Here is a 12500-nt window from a genome sequence, read left to right as displayed (position 1 = left end):
TTCCACATTTGTTCCAGTGCATTCATCATGTGGACCTAAATTATATTCATTAATCTGATTCTAAGGGGAAATTAATAAACTAACTTAATGTTCCATCTTACTTTAGGGTGTAGTCCACTCCCATAGCACTTGGCTTCTTGGTATGGCTTCGTGGAGTGCTGCCATAGCCAAGCCACTGTGTCTGCGTCATGAGGCGATGCTTTTCTCTTCCCTTCCGATCTTCATCTTGGCATCCGCAGGTTTCTTCAACCTCGATGAGCATCCAGCAACTGCACGCCATGCAGGATGGTCAAACGCAATCAAGTGTTACTTTTTTTCATAAGACACGTTTATCGTTTAGGTTTGCCAACTGGCTGACAGTGATCGCATTACAAATAAAGGAAGGAATATATAGATATCTTAGAAAATATGGAACCAGTTGAAACATCTGGATGTTCTACGAGTTCGCCTTGTCTTAAATTGTTAACTTATTTGATCAAAGACAAAAATGCTTTTCCGATGTCAGAAAGGGAATATAAATCGTTACACTTCTTGGTGCGCAACACAATAGCGGAAGTAAATGCGTTCACAATTATGATTTGGATTAATCTGACTTTCATTCACGCCCAGAACAAAACTTTCATCCTAATATCAGCCAAAGTCGAATTGCACAAAGGGATTCAGTAATGTTTTCGTCTTTTTCTTTCTCATATTCTCTCCATGATCTTATTGACAAAAATGTCCTAGATTTTCATCTACAAAAATACACGTTATGATATAAGGGAAATCGAACCTTAAACTTCAACATTACTTTCTCCTTTTTGCTTAATCTATAATCTCTGAAGTCTTTGGTTCATGGAACAGAGAAACAATTTCTGGACTGGGAAAAATGTACTTGGAAGAGAATGCTTTGATTTCATGTATTTGTCTTCATGTATTGTGCTTTATTTTCTGTCGCATTATCAACTTGGCAGCGTTTGCTCTTCACTTTATGAAGAGTAATTGTCGTTTCTGAATCAGTATCTGTCCTCCCACAAAGAAAAATGTCTTTGAGAGTGTTATTTTCTAAAATAAGACTTTAGATCTTTTCATTCTTATAATATACCAACCACACAGAGGCAGGTAAGGGCACGTGGACATCCTTCGCACAAACCCTCCATGAGCAAACCGCATCCCAGAACACCAAAGACAAGTATGTTCATTGCACTCATTTCTCTGTTCGTCTGATCTGAGTGGAGTGTACCTTTCATCTCCGGTCGTCAGCAGCTCACTCTTATCCCATGGAATCCACACACGAACACAGCCTTTATCCGAATCCCAGTCCTTGTCCTAATCCTTCCCTGAATCCCAGCTCTCTCGTGCAGCATACATTTGGCTATGCTGCGGGCTCAGTATCCTAGGTCTAGTGCAGCGCATAAGAATGATTCGATTCTCACACACTGGAGCTTCCCTGGCTAATAACCATCAGGTTGTCGTTTCGGTCAACGAGTGAACATGTAGAAAACAAGGTCAATTATTTATTTCACAAAACAATTTTAAGCTTAGTTCCAGTCAACGAATGAATATACAGACGGAAAATTTAATCACTTTCTTCAAACGATCATTGGACACAAGCCTCAGCCAAGAAGGTAAATCTATCCAGTTTCTTCAAACGGTTATTGCCATTTGTTCTCGTCAACGCATGAATTAATTTCCTCATGCATTTCCTAGCGTCGACCCCACAAAGCCCTCTCGACGAACTCAGCCGAGGCGCAGGCACCCTGATCGACCTATTCCCTTCAACAGACTTTACTAATAATGAGCTCTCAACTCTCCGGTCCAGCACGCTTTTGCGACGCATTCCAGGCCGAAGAAGAAATCTCCGGCACCATTTCCAGTTTCCGGAAAATCTATGTGATTCCATATCATGTCCTCAACAACATCACTATCGTCATCGTTGTCATTTTCGGCGTCGTCGCCACAGTTGTCATCGGAAGATTAATGTGGTTTAATATTCTATCATCGTCGTCATCATCATCTTTTATTATCAATATGATCATTATCATTTTCAGCTTATTGTTTTATCTTCGTAATCCTCTCATTATCATTATCTTTTGATTTCATAATTTATCTTTTGAGGGCTCAAAAATGTATACTTCTCGTGTCCTTGCTCTGGCACCAGTATCCATGGTATGAATATCTGTTACAAAGGTTTATCCGCCGTATGGACACCAAAAACCATCCGACGGCGATGTCAGAACAGAGAGAGATAAATAATAGGAGAAATTAAGGAAACAAAAACTGAGAACACGACCCCCCCCCCTCTCTCCCTCTGCATGCCATGAACCGTCATGCAGCAGAAAGGAGTTCCTCCCATTACAACATGTAAAGAGGGGAGGCAGAATGGGAAAATGCTCAGCACAGAAATACACATTTTAGATCCCTCAAATGAGGATCTTTTGTGCCCTCGCTCTGGCATCAATGGCCGAATATAGCAAGCGGAGGAGGGAGCTTCTGCAGCGAGGGAGGAAGTGATGGACAGAGCGATGGTCAGCTGAATGTGGAAGCCGTGATGAGAAGTGTAAACCTGACATCTAGTCCCGAGGGAGGAATCATATCTTATGCGCAATAAGGTCTAGGAAGCCTTATGGAAACACTATCACAGAGAAGTAAGAACTGAAGACAACGATCAGTTTGTAACACTTGTAAGTGAGGGATCCCATTGGCCGTCAGAATGAACCATATCCTTTCGGACGTGGGAAGGAAAGCAAATGTAATTGCAGTTAGTTACACACTTGATGTTACATGAAACTATCCCACATATCTGCAAAGTCAATGAAACTCTGAGAATAGGATAAATGTAGAAACATCCATAATGTTTGTGGGAATCTAGATATACCTCTAGACTGCGAGAGTGGGAATGAGCAGAAGGTAAAGTCTGCATTGGACATATTGTATGGGGACAGGAGCCATGAAACCAGACCAGGATCCATATGGAGAGTGACCATGACGCCCATTCTTTGGCGAGAAAGAACGGACAGGCACTACAGATACTGAGTCATCAGATGCATTGCCTTGTATAGAGCGGGTGTTCTAGACAAGACAACCAAGTGAGAAGACTATAAAAACAAAGCCAAGACCACACGAAAGAGGTCGCGGTGAAGAAGGTCGGAGCGGGAGGGCTCATGTGCAGAGCGAGCAGAAAAAAGTAGGCCTGAGGCCTTCTGAAGAACCTATGTAGGGAAGACGGGTGTGAAGGTAGCCTGCTAGTCATGTGTTAGGGATGTTGCTATTTTAATCAACGCTATTATTGAATATATCATACTGTTGACATCTCCCAGCATCACCTCTAGGATTATTTCATTTTATAACAGGGGTTAGTTATGCATACTTGTCAATGGGCAGCTTACATTAGACAATAACACAAGGACACAAGGGGATATCTATCCATTCTAGGCTAGCAATAGTACAATAATATAAAAACGTTATGACATATCACCTCGCAGATGCGCATGGACCATCACTCCTTTGCACTCTCTCATTGGGGAAAAAAGACACTCATATTTGCACAATCTCACCAGGCCCAAGGAATGGATCACGAATAAGAGAATTACAATGCAAAATAAACTTACGAGTCCTAAGCTAGCGAATAAGACAAAAAACTAAAAAAAAAAATAAAATAAAATAACGAGGAGCTGGAGCACACAAAGTACTAAAAAAGAGGAAGCTGCACTGCTCGGTATAATCATATCACCTGGAAAGAGAGATCAAGTGGACAAGGGACAAAGTGGACTATCCGAAAAGGTTAAAATAAATGGAAAAGGGAAGAAATAAGGGAGAAATACATACCAAGTCTCGCCCACCCCCTCATGCTTACCTCTATACCGGGCCTGTCTCAGCAACCCTTTATTCAGAATTCTACATCAAGGCCTGGACTATCCGAGATGTGATATTGTATATGTATCTGTATATACATGTATATATGTGATGCATGTGAGATGTATATGTGATGGTGTTAAAGTTAAACTTGTTATTTTCTCTCTCTGGCCTTTTCTTTTTAAGTTACTTTACAGTTATTAAGCAACATCCCACTATTCGTACTTTGCTCTGTCTTTCGCATTTTCTTTATCGTGCATATTTTCTGTGTATTGGATAAAATGGAATACCCAGTCCATCTGTAATCTTTCGGGTGATCGTTGCTCTTTCGGTGGGGCGTGTTGTCACGTCTCCCCCCCCCCCCCCAGCCCCTGCACACTCCTTTCTTCTTTCGCTTGCTTAGAGATTGCAAGGTTCATCTTGCTTGATTTCTCACATGACCCGACGAGTGTTTCTCTTTACCTGTGCAATGGCTTCCCTTGATTCTATTCCTTTCTTTCTCTGAGGCTGACATTTTGATATCCTATATTGTCCATCGCTGAATACATTAGGAGGATCTGGACATGGACACTCTTTACCATTATATGATAATTGTGCGAGACATTCCGGGGCGTTTGCCAATATACATACATACATAAATACATATATATATATATATATATATATATATATATATATATATATATATATATATATATATATATATATATATATATATATATATACATAATTATACGTATTTTATCATATATATAAACATACGCCGGTTCTCCTCTGCTCCTTACTTATATGATATATTCCATTATAAAATCGCCAATTCACATCGTCCAATCAGAGACACAACCACTTTCCCTGATTGTGGTGAAGATTTAATGGAAATGCTGAACAGGTTTGGAATCCGTGTTTCTACATGCATAGTATACATCAATCTATGAAATACTTGGTAATGGTAGTCTGTGTTAATCCATATGGTAATTATAAGAAAATGTTACAATTATTTCATTTTGCCTTTAATTACTTGGAGGCAAGCAAAGAGACAGCAGAAAAGAGATATTATCCGATATGAGGTGGGGGGGGGGGGGGGGGGGAGGCAGGTAGGTAGGAGTTTCAATCACTCGATTTAAACATGCAAGTGAGGGGAACTGAACCTGTCAATACTGGCAACTATCGTGTCGCTTTTTGAGACATTCATCTCTTAGCTAACAGATGAATATACATAATGTCTCTTCAAAGCGAATCTAAATAGGCCTACTAATCACGGGTTCTCTACGGTCGAGGGGGAGCAAGCATAGATTTTTCGCACACTGATGAAACCTTAGTTGATATTAAGTTGTCACTGTGTTTACTTTTACTTAGTTTCCAAAGATGTTTTAATTTTCCAATAATCGAAGGTAATGGATTAATTGTAGCTGCGGGTGTGATGAGAAAAAAATAATCTGGAACATTTTCTTTTTTGTGAGCAGGATCTGATCATTATACTGTCTCGTTACTTACATGATAATAGATCAGTAATTGAGACGAACTATAGATATATTCTTTTTATGGTGAGATTTTGTTACATCTAGAGTTCAGGCTATTTCAGGTCGGACTCGGAACACTATTCCCACGCGGGAGCACTTATACACTTGGTTACTTTAGTTGATTTGGTGTGAACCCAAAGCAGTGAGCCTGTAGTGACGGTGTCAAGTACCTCTTCGTCTAGATGCAAAGTATTCAGCTTCTTTTATCAAGATAATTCGATATTTTCGGATTTTCATACTGGGTTGCCCAAGTTTTGGACCTCCATACCTACGTGGGATTTGGTTCTATCTCCTCTCTCACTGAGGACAGAAACAGCGGCTAGGAATGTCAGATCCATGAGATTCACCTTCTATGTATATTCATTTAGCACTGATATTAGAGGAGTTCTCAGTTATGCTGATGTAATCGGGTCATACATTTATAGAAGGAGCTGCAATCCTTCGCATCAGGCGAAAGGACGACGCAGTCAGTTAAGGCGACCACAATAGCTACCTCCGCCATGAGTTCAAGCTCTTCTAAATTCAGGTTTTACCACCATAGATATGGAACAGCAGCGTGTAATTGTAGCAGGGCGTCGCTGGCCAGAAAATTCATAACAGATCCGTCGCTGAAGACGACGGTGGTCACCCGGACCCGATTCCCGTAGACATTTACACCCTCCATATTCCACGGCCAGGATTCTACATCACGCCAAGGACGTTCTATTCCGCCGTAAATTCTTGGTCGACACGCACACATCCCGCTCTTCCCCACCACACCTGAGGATAGAACTCCCTCACAACTCCTCATCCAACCGGGCTCATCGATGCCATTGGAAGCAACATCGCTACCTATGGCTCTCGCGCCATTTTCATTCAAATAGCAAAACGGCGATTCTCCTGGAAATTCATTAAGACGCCATTTCTCTGGGCAGACGTCCTGGATGTGGCCCTCTTCTGAACAGCGCCCCTCGGCTCTCAAATGCACCGCAGCAAAACATCCGCCATCGGCAGTTCCCTGCAGTCTACTAACCTGTATTTTGTTATCAGCTTGGCTAGGGCGCCAAACACAGCGCCTCCCAGCACAAGTTTAAACAGTCCAGCACTAAGCGAGCGTTAGGGGGCGTCTTTTTATTTTGTTTCTTTTATTCCGCTCACGATGCCAGCCCCTAGATTTCCTGGCAATGAACTTTACTGTTCTACACCTTGGGGTGTCAGGCTGTCAGAAAATATCAATTTTTTGATTCCTCATAAGACAAATAAAAATAATATAAGCAGGCGTATTATCAGGCTTCCCCAGCAAAGTGCGGCAGCAGAGCAACGTCTGTTCTCCCGCGTTACAACTGATGTCAAGCGGGGGTTACAGAGAGGCTGCCAAGGATGCGGTCCATTATATGCCTGAAGGTCACGCCTGAATTCCAGAAGCCAAATGTAGAATAGGAGTAGACATATGTCCCAAAGGATGTGACGATCGATGTCTTGGGCCGTCCTCTGGATGCATGGAGACCTTGAAGTATCCTTTTAGGAAATCAAGCTCGGAGGAGTGCTTACTTAGCCTTATGGTGGTTGGAGGTGGGGCTCGCCATGTAGGATAGAGAGAGGGTACTGGTCTGGCTCCATGACGAGGTTCAGGCATAAGTAGAAATTCCAGGTCCTATCAGCTTTTTTGACTAGGTTGTAGTGGCGACGCTTATGGACTCATTTGTTCCACTTCAGCGAAGGCTTGCTTAGTTGGCTGCAGCTTTTCCGGGGACAGGCGTCTGATTTGGAGTGAACAAGGCGGGGGCGTCGTCTGGTCGTGGTGAAAGACACTGCATTTGACGCCCTTCTCAGGCTGCTGATGAAGTACTGGCCGGAAGACTTCGGGGGACTCCTGATGGAGAAAGTCGTTATGGCCGGCGGTTCTCAGGACACTGAATTTGCAGAAATGCAGACGAGAGCTGAGGGGCATTATTCGGAACCTGGCCACATCCAGGAGCTTGCGGTTGGCGACGTCGACGAGGAGGCTGGTGTCTGAGCACGGGATCCTGGTCCTATACCAAAGCGAGCATTCCCTCAGCCGTATTATAATTTGGCAATAATGAGTACCATATTGCCGAACCTGTAAGCATATCTGCAGCAACGTTTACATTCACAAAAATGTTTACCAAATAAATTAAATAAATAGCAGAAATAAGTCCACGGCATTATCATTCGTGGCATTCGCTATACTAAGGTATTAAAACAGCAATGGAGCTCAATCGTATTCCAAAATTCTATTTTCCGAAGTTTACCAGGGCCTAATACAGCTTCCTGATTCGAACATTACATCGAAAACATTAGTCTGTTGTGTTTCTCATGCAAGGTTTACATAAATAATCGTTATTCCTGATTTAAATAAGCTTACTGTCTGCAATACAACTGCATTAGTGTATATATTCCAAATTTGCCCATTTGCAACATTAATCACACGATTAAGACTGACACCTGACCCACTCCCAGGTCTATGCTAGCTATTTGATTTGCTAAATCAAGGATGTATTGGACTGACTTTTTGTGAACACATGTTAGCTCATGTGATTGATATTCTGCGTAATGCAAGGAAAGTGTTTTTATGGAATAACAAAAATAGTTTTGTAATTTTAATTTACACAAAAATGTTTTCTCTCTATCACTTACAATACGCACAAGAGAAATTGACCTAGCTTAGCTCTGCTGAAAGAGGCACTCCTAACTCTAGGCAAATATCCCGGGTCATCGCCCTCGCACCATGTCCGTAGCAGACCTTGCACCAACCATAGCGGTCTCTGTCCGTCCTCTGCGGATGGTGTGTTGAGCTGCCACGAAGAAGGCACTCCGGTGTCATTCTGGGGGAACGGACCTGCTACCGGGGAAACCATCAGGAGAACCAAAAGCGTCTTAGCAGTTTTATAATTATCATCAGTATCTCCTAATGATACAATTTGAGCAAATGAAGTACAATCTGTGCGCCGTTTAAATCATGATATTGCATACATGCAATCCGGAAGCATGACCACTCATGCAATGGTATGTAAGCCTTAAACAATGCAGAAGGGAAGGAGTTTGCAAACCCCTTCCATTACCGTCCAGGAATACCAACCTGTACATTCGTCTTATGTTAATAAGTTATATGACATAATAAGATAGTATTTTTAACTCATAAAAAAATCAGCTTCGCAAAATAAAGTCAATGTGATAAAGTCAATGTTGCTCTAAAAGTTCAAGATCGCAAAAAAGTGGTCGCAAATTAGGTCGCAAGAAAGCCTAGGGAGCATTATATCGAGTCGGAGAGGACCTTACTTACAGTGATTCTGGATGTCCCAAGAATGAAGCAAAAACCACAGGTCTGAGTTTATTATTCATCTGTTTGATCATATGGCAATGCAAAGTGCAACGTCTTTCTTTCGCGTATATACGTAGGTATTTTGATTCACAACTTATCATAACTTTAGTGGTAATGTCATTATTATTTTGTTCTCTATAGCATACCGCATGATAACGAATAGCAATGCCCCTCCGCGTCCTAGAGCATACCAGTCCTGAAAAATCTTTGCCACGGCAAATTCTGTTTTTTCAAATTATTCTCCGGATATTCTCACAAATACATTGTTTGTTTCTGAATCACTTCACGGTTGTTGGAACATTATAAGTGATTCATTCCTAGATCAAGTTCTTTCAATCTTCAATATCTACTCTCTGGGTGTGACCTGTTCGTATACTTTAGGATTTTAATTTTGAACATTATCGCTCAAAAGAACTACTGATCTCATTCAAAACACACATTGTATGACTATAAAGATAGTCAAAAATATCATATAGCGACCATTCATCTTCATAGCTATCGAAGATAGGTGTGGCCTCTGAGTAGATATGTGTAAGGTGACTGTGATTTGATCAGTGGTCATACTTGACCTTAGAAGAATCTGCCAAAGTATATGTTATTTATTTATCTGATACCTACATGCTGTTCATAGTGTGTCTCATTCATCATTAAACAAGAGGCACTTTTATTACAAACTCTCTATCGCCATTCATTACCAACACCTCATCCTGATGCTTTCATTTTCTATTTTCTGTGCACTATATGTATGTGTGTGTGTGTGTGTGTGTGTGTGTGTGTGTGTGTGTGTAAATGAATATACACACATGTATAAACTACCTAAAATATTCCTCACAATATCATTATATTCCACAAGATATTTTGGAAGACAAAACGCTACATACAAACGTCTGTTGACAACGAGATGACAGTTGTGAAATCCCGTATGCATGTCCAGGAGGAACAGAAAGCATTTCGAAACTGTTGTCGGATATTCCAGTATCATGTGCATCAGGTTGTTTTTGGCATTTCATTAACTCGTTTTGTTGTGTTTTGCATGCAAGTTATTTCCCTTGTATATTTTCTTTTATATATTCACACATGCAAGATATAGTAGCTCTGTATACAAAATTAATACTTTTATACATATGAGCGTTGTTTACTTGTAAAATTTCACGTCTTGCTTTTGGCATTCCTCCTTAAATTCCCTTTAGTTATTTTTGTTGCTTGATATTTAGTTACAATGTTTATTGGTTTTCTATCGATATTGCCAGGTGTACAGTTTCCCGTCTATGGTTTCTGTAATTCTTGTCTTCCCTACATTTGTTCCTGTCTCTGTTATTAAAAGAATCGAATTGCTGTTTCAGATATTATCTCTACTGAACAATTATGAACATAAGTACGAATGACTATTTCCGTATGTTGTCAATACATTCTCTATTCTGAGCGGAGGCAGAATAACCTTTTGCATATTCAGCTTCAATCAGATTCTCATCTGTAAATTCTGGAGAAAAGTGATTTGTTTTATTTACGGGGCTTGGAGGACCAAAGTGTGAATGTTTTTACTTTGCACTGTTATTCAATTGGAATGTAAGGAATAACTCCATACATGCAGGTTTAAAGTTTTGCTATAGAGATGATCTATGAAAAAATGGTTTGCATGAGAAGTGATAGTGGACAGTGGATGTGAACGGAGGTGTTAGAAAGAGAAACTCGGATGCAGCAGTCTGTCGGGTTGATGGACAACCGTTGACTTCATTCTTTGTTGAATCCACAGATAACACTTCATACAATTAGGTTTAAAAGCAAAAGGAAAAGGTACAGCCATGATCTCGGCAAAAAATTAATTAGGAGCTTCGTGCATCAATATGGAAAGCCCTGGAGATTAAAGGAGACGTATATCCTCTCTCTCAAAAAAAAGGTCTATTCACAAATACTCAAAGCAGAAGACAATTATTGATGACAAGAAAATCTAATTATTCAAGAGTTTCTGATCTTTACAGAAAATTTTCATGGATAACTTGAATTTAATATTACAGCATTAAAAGCACTACGTGTCTGTTGTCTTAAGGAGAATGTCCACTGAATTTGATTGACTGATATATTAATAATTAATAAATTCGACAGCACTACGTTCGCCACCGTTAATTCCATCACCGCACAACCCCAGCAACAATCAATCTACGTCTACGTCCAGATTCTACAACGACAATATCACCTCACAGTCACCATCGCTGACTGATCCCCTGGCCGAGCCCCTTGGCCCACGAGCTGAGTCGAAGTCCCTGGTCAGCCCCTGTCAGCCCCGCGAGAACGGCCTCGTGCATCCGCGAATCCGGAGGCGTTCGCGTAACTTGGTCGCGAATCCGGGCGAGAAAAACCTGAAGTGGACAGGTAAACAACTGTTTTTCGGTACGAGGAGGAGGAGGAAATGTAATTAAATGTTTGTTATGGAGGGACTGAGTGTTGGTTCATTTTCTGTTGGAGTTGTTTGTCTCCTGATGCGTTTCCTGTGGAATGAGGTGTGACTGTGTGTGGATTTGCCCTGCGTGAATATTGAGCAAAGTTTGATGGGTTTTTGTCAACATTGTTGAAGGATTTTAATAGACTTTGATCGATTTCTACAGAGTTTGGTAGATGTTAATAAACTGATAGATTCAACATATGAGCGGATTTGATAGACTTCGACGAAGTAGCGGAAACTGATGCAAATCCTTTAATTCATACACAACTAAAATAACTGCTGTCTTGCTTCCAAATGTTTGTTTACATCAACCTTAATAAGTGCATAACACTTTTTTTTTCTAAGAAGTAAGCAAGAAATATAAAGGGATATACATGACAAGTGAAACTATTTGCTCTATTCTATTGCTTTTGCTTTGGAATTATTTCTTTGTACACTTTGTATAGAAGTCACGATTATCTCTTTATTCATCTCTTTGAAATTAGATTAATGTATTATTGAGGATACAGTGTTTACATAATTTTTTAAAAATGCACTAAACAACGCCTGGGTATTGGCACCTTGCGCTCCAGCAAAGGCCATCAAAACTCTCCTCCCTTTAATTCGTGCAAGGACGAGCTTAGACTGGGATTTCCACAAGCCCTGACCTGCCAACCTTTGTTGACCTTTGCCTGAGTTTGGCATCGAGGCTGACTGCTCTGGATTTCACTGGGCAGACTAGTTTTCAGAGCAGTTAGGGTCATATCAGTGCCTGTACAAGGAAGTACTGCTTATTTTTCCTTTTTGGTACTTGATTCTGGATAATAGTCTTTTCTTTGTGGGAATGAGAATTATAGTATTCTGGAGTAAGTAGAATGAACAAATGATCCCAATTAGGAAGCTGAAGTTAGTATTGTCTATAAACTGATTTTTTAAAGTTTAGAATTGATGACATAGTGAGAATTGCATCATATTATGAGATGTGTAACTCAGTACATAATTAATATCTGACTTTTTTTCTAGTTTTGGTAAATATCACAGATTATCTTGCCGTGACTTTGGAAGTGAGACCTTTTTCTTGTAATGATATTGGCTGCGTTCCATCCAGAGCTTCATGAAACATCTATCTGAGATGAGGCCCCATTATCTGAAGTCCAATTCAGGAGTGGGGCTGTGAGAGGTGACCCCCTTGGCCAAGGGTTTGCAAAGTTACACCACATACAGTCTGGGAAAAATGAATGGTGAACCAATTATATATGTAATCCATTGCAAGCTCTGGCTTGAATTACTTCTTTATCATGAGATACAGTGTCCTACAATAGTTTTTATTCTGTTGTATATGCAGATGGAGGAATTAGCAGGATATATATCACTAATTTATGCAAAATATAATTAATGCATTTGT

At 40.5% G+C, this 12500-nt stretch overlaps 1 protein-coding gene across 1 annotated transcript in view; it reads left to right on the top strand.

Moving 5' to 3' along the window:
• Positions 1 to 10909: 10909 nt before the first annotated feature.
• Positions 10910 to 12500, top strand: part of Upf2 (UPF2 regulator of nonsense mediated mRNA decay) — a 35011-nt gene continuing 33420 nt past the window's right edge. Inside the window, exon 1 of the mRNA XM_086545839.1 lies at positions 10910 to 11046. The gene's annotated coding sequence lies outside the window, so the exon portion shown is untranslated. The remainder of the gene's footprint in view (positions 11047 to 12500) is intronic.

The sequence above is a fragment of the Penaeus japonicus genome, unplaced genomic scaffold (genome assembly GCF_977035675.1).
Source record: "Penaeus japonicus unplaced genomic scaffold, GWHDUDI00000001_assembly GWHDUDI00000017, whole genome shotgun sequence".
NCBI classification, from domain to species: Eukaryota; Metazoa; Arthropoda; class Malacostraca; order Decapoda; family Penaeidae; genus Penaeus; species Penaeus japonicus.
The sequence above is the reverse complement of the archived record's forward strand: the minus strand, read 5'-3'. Positions and strand labels throughout refer to the sequence as shown.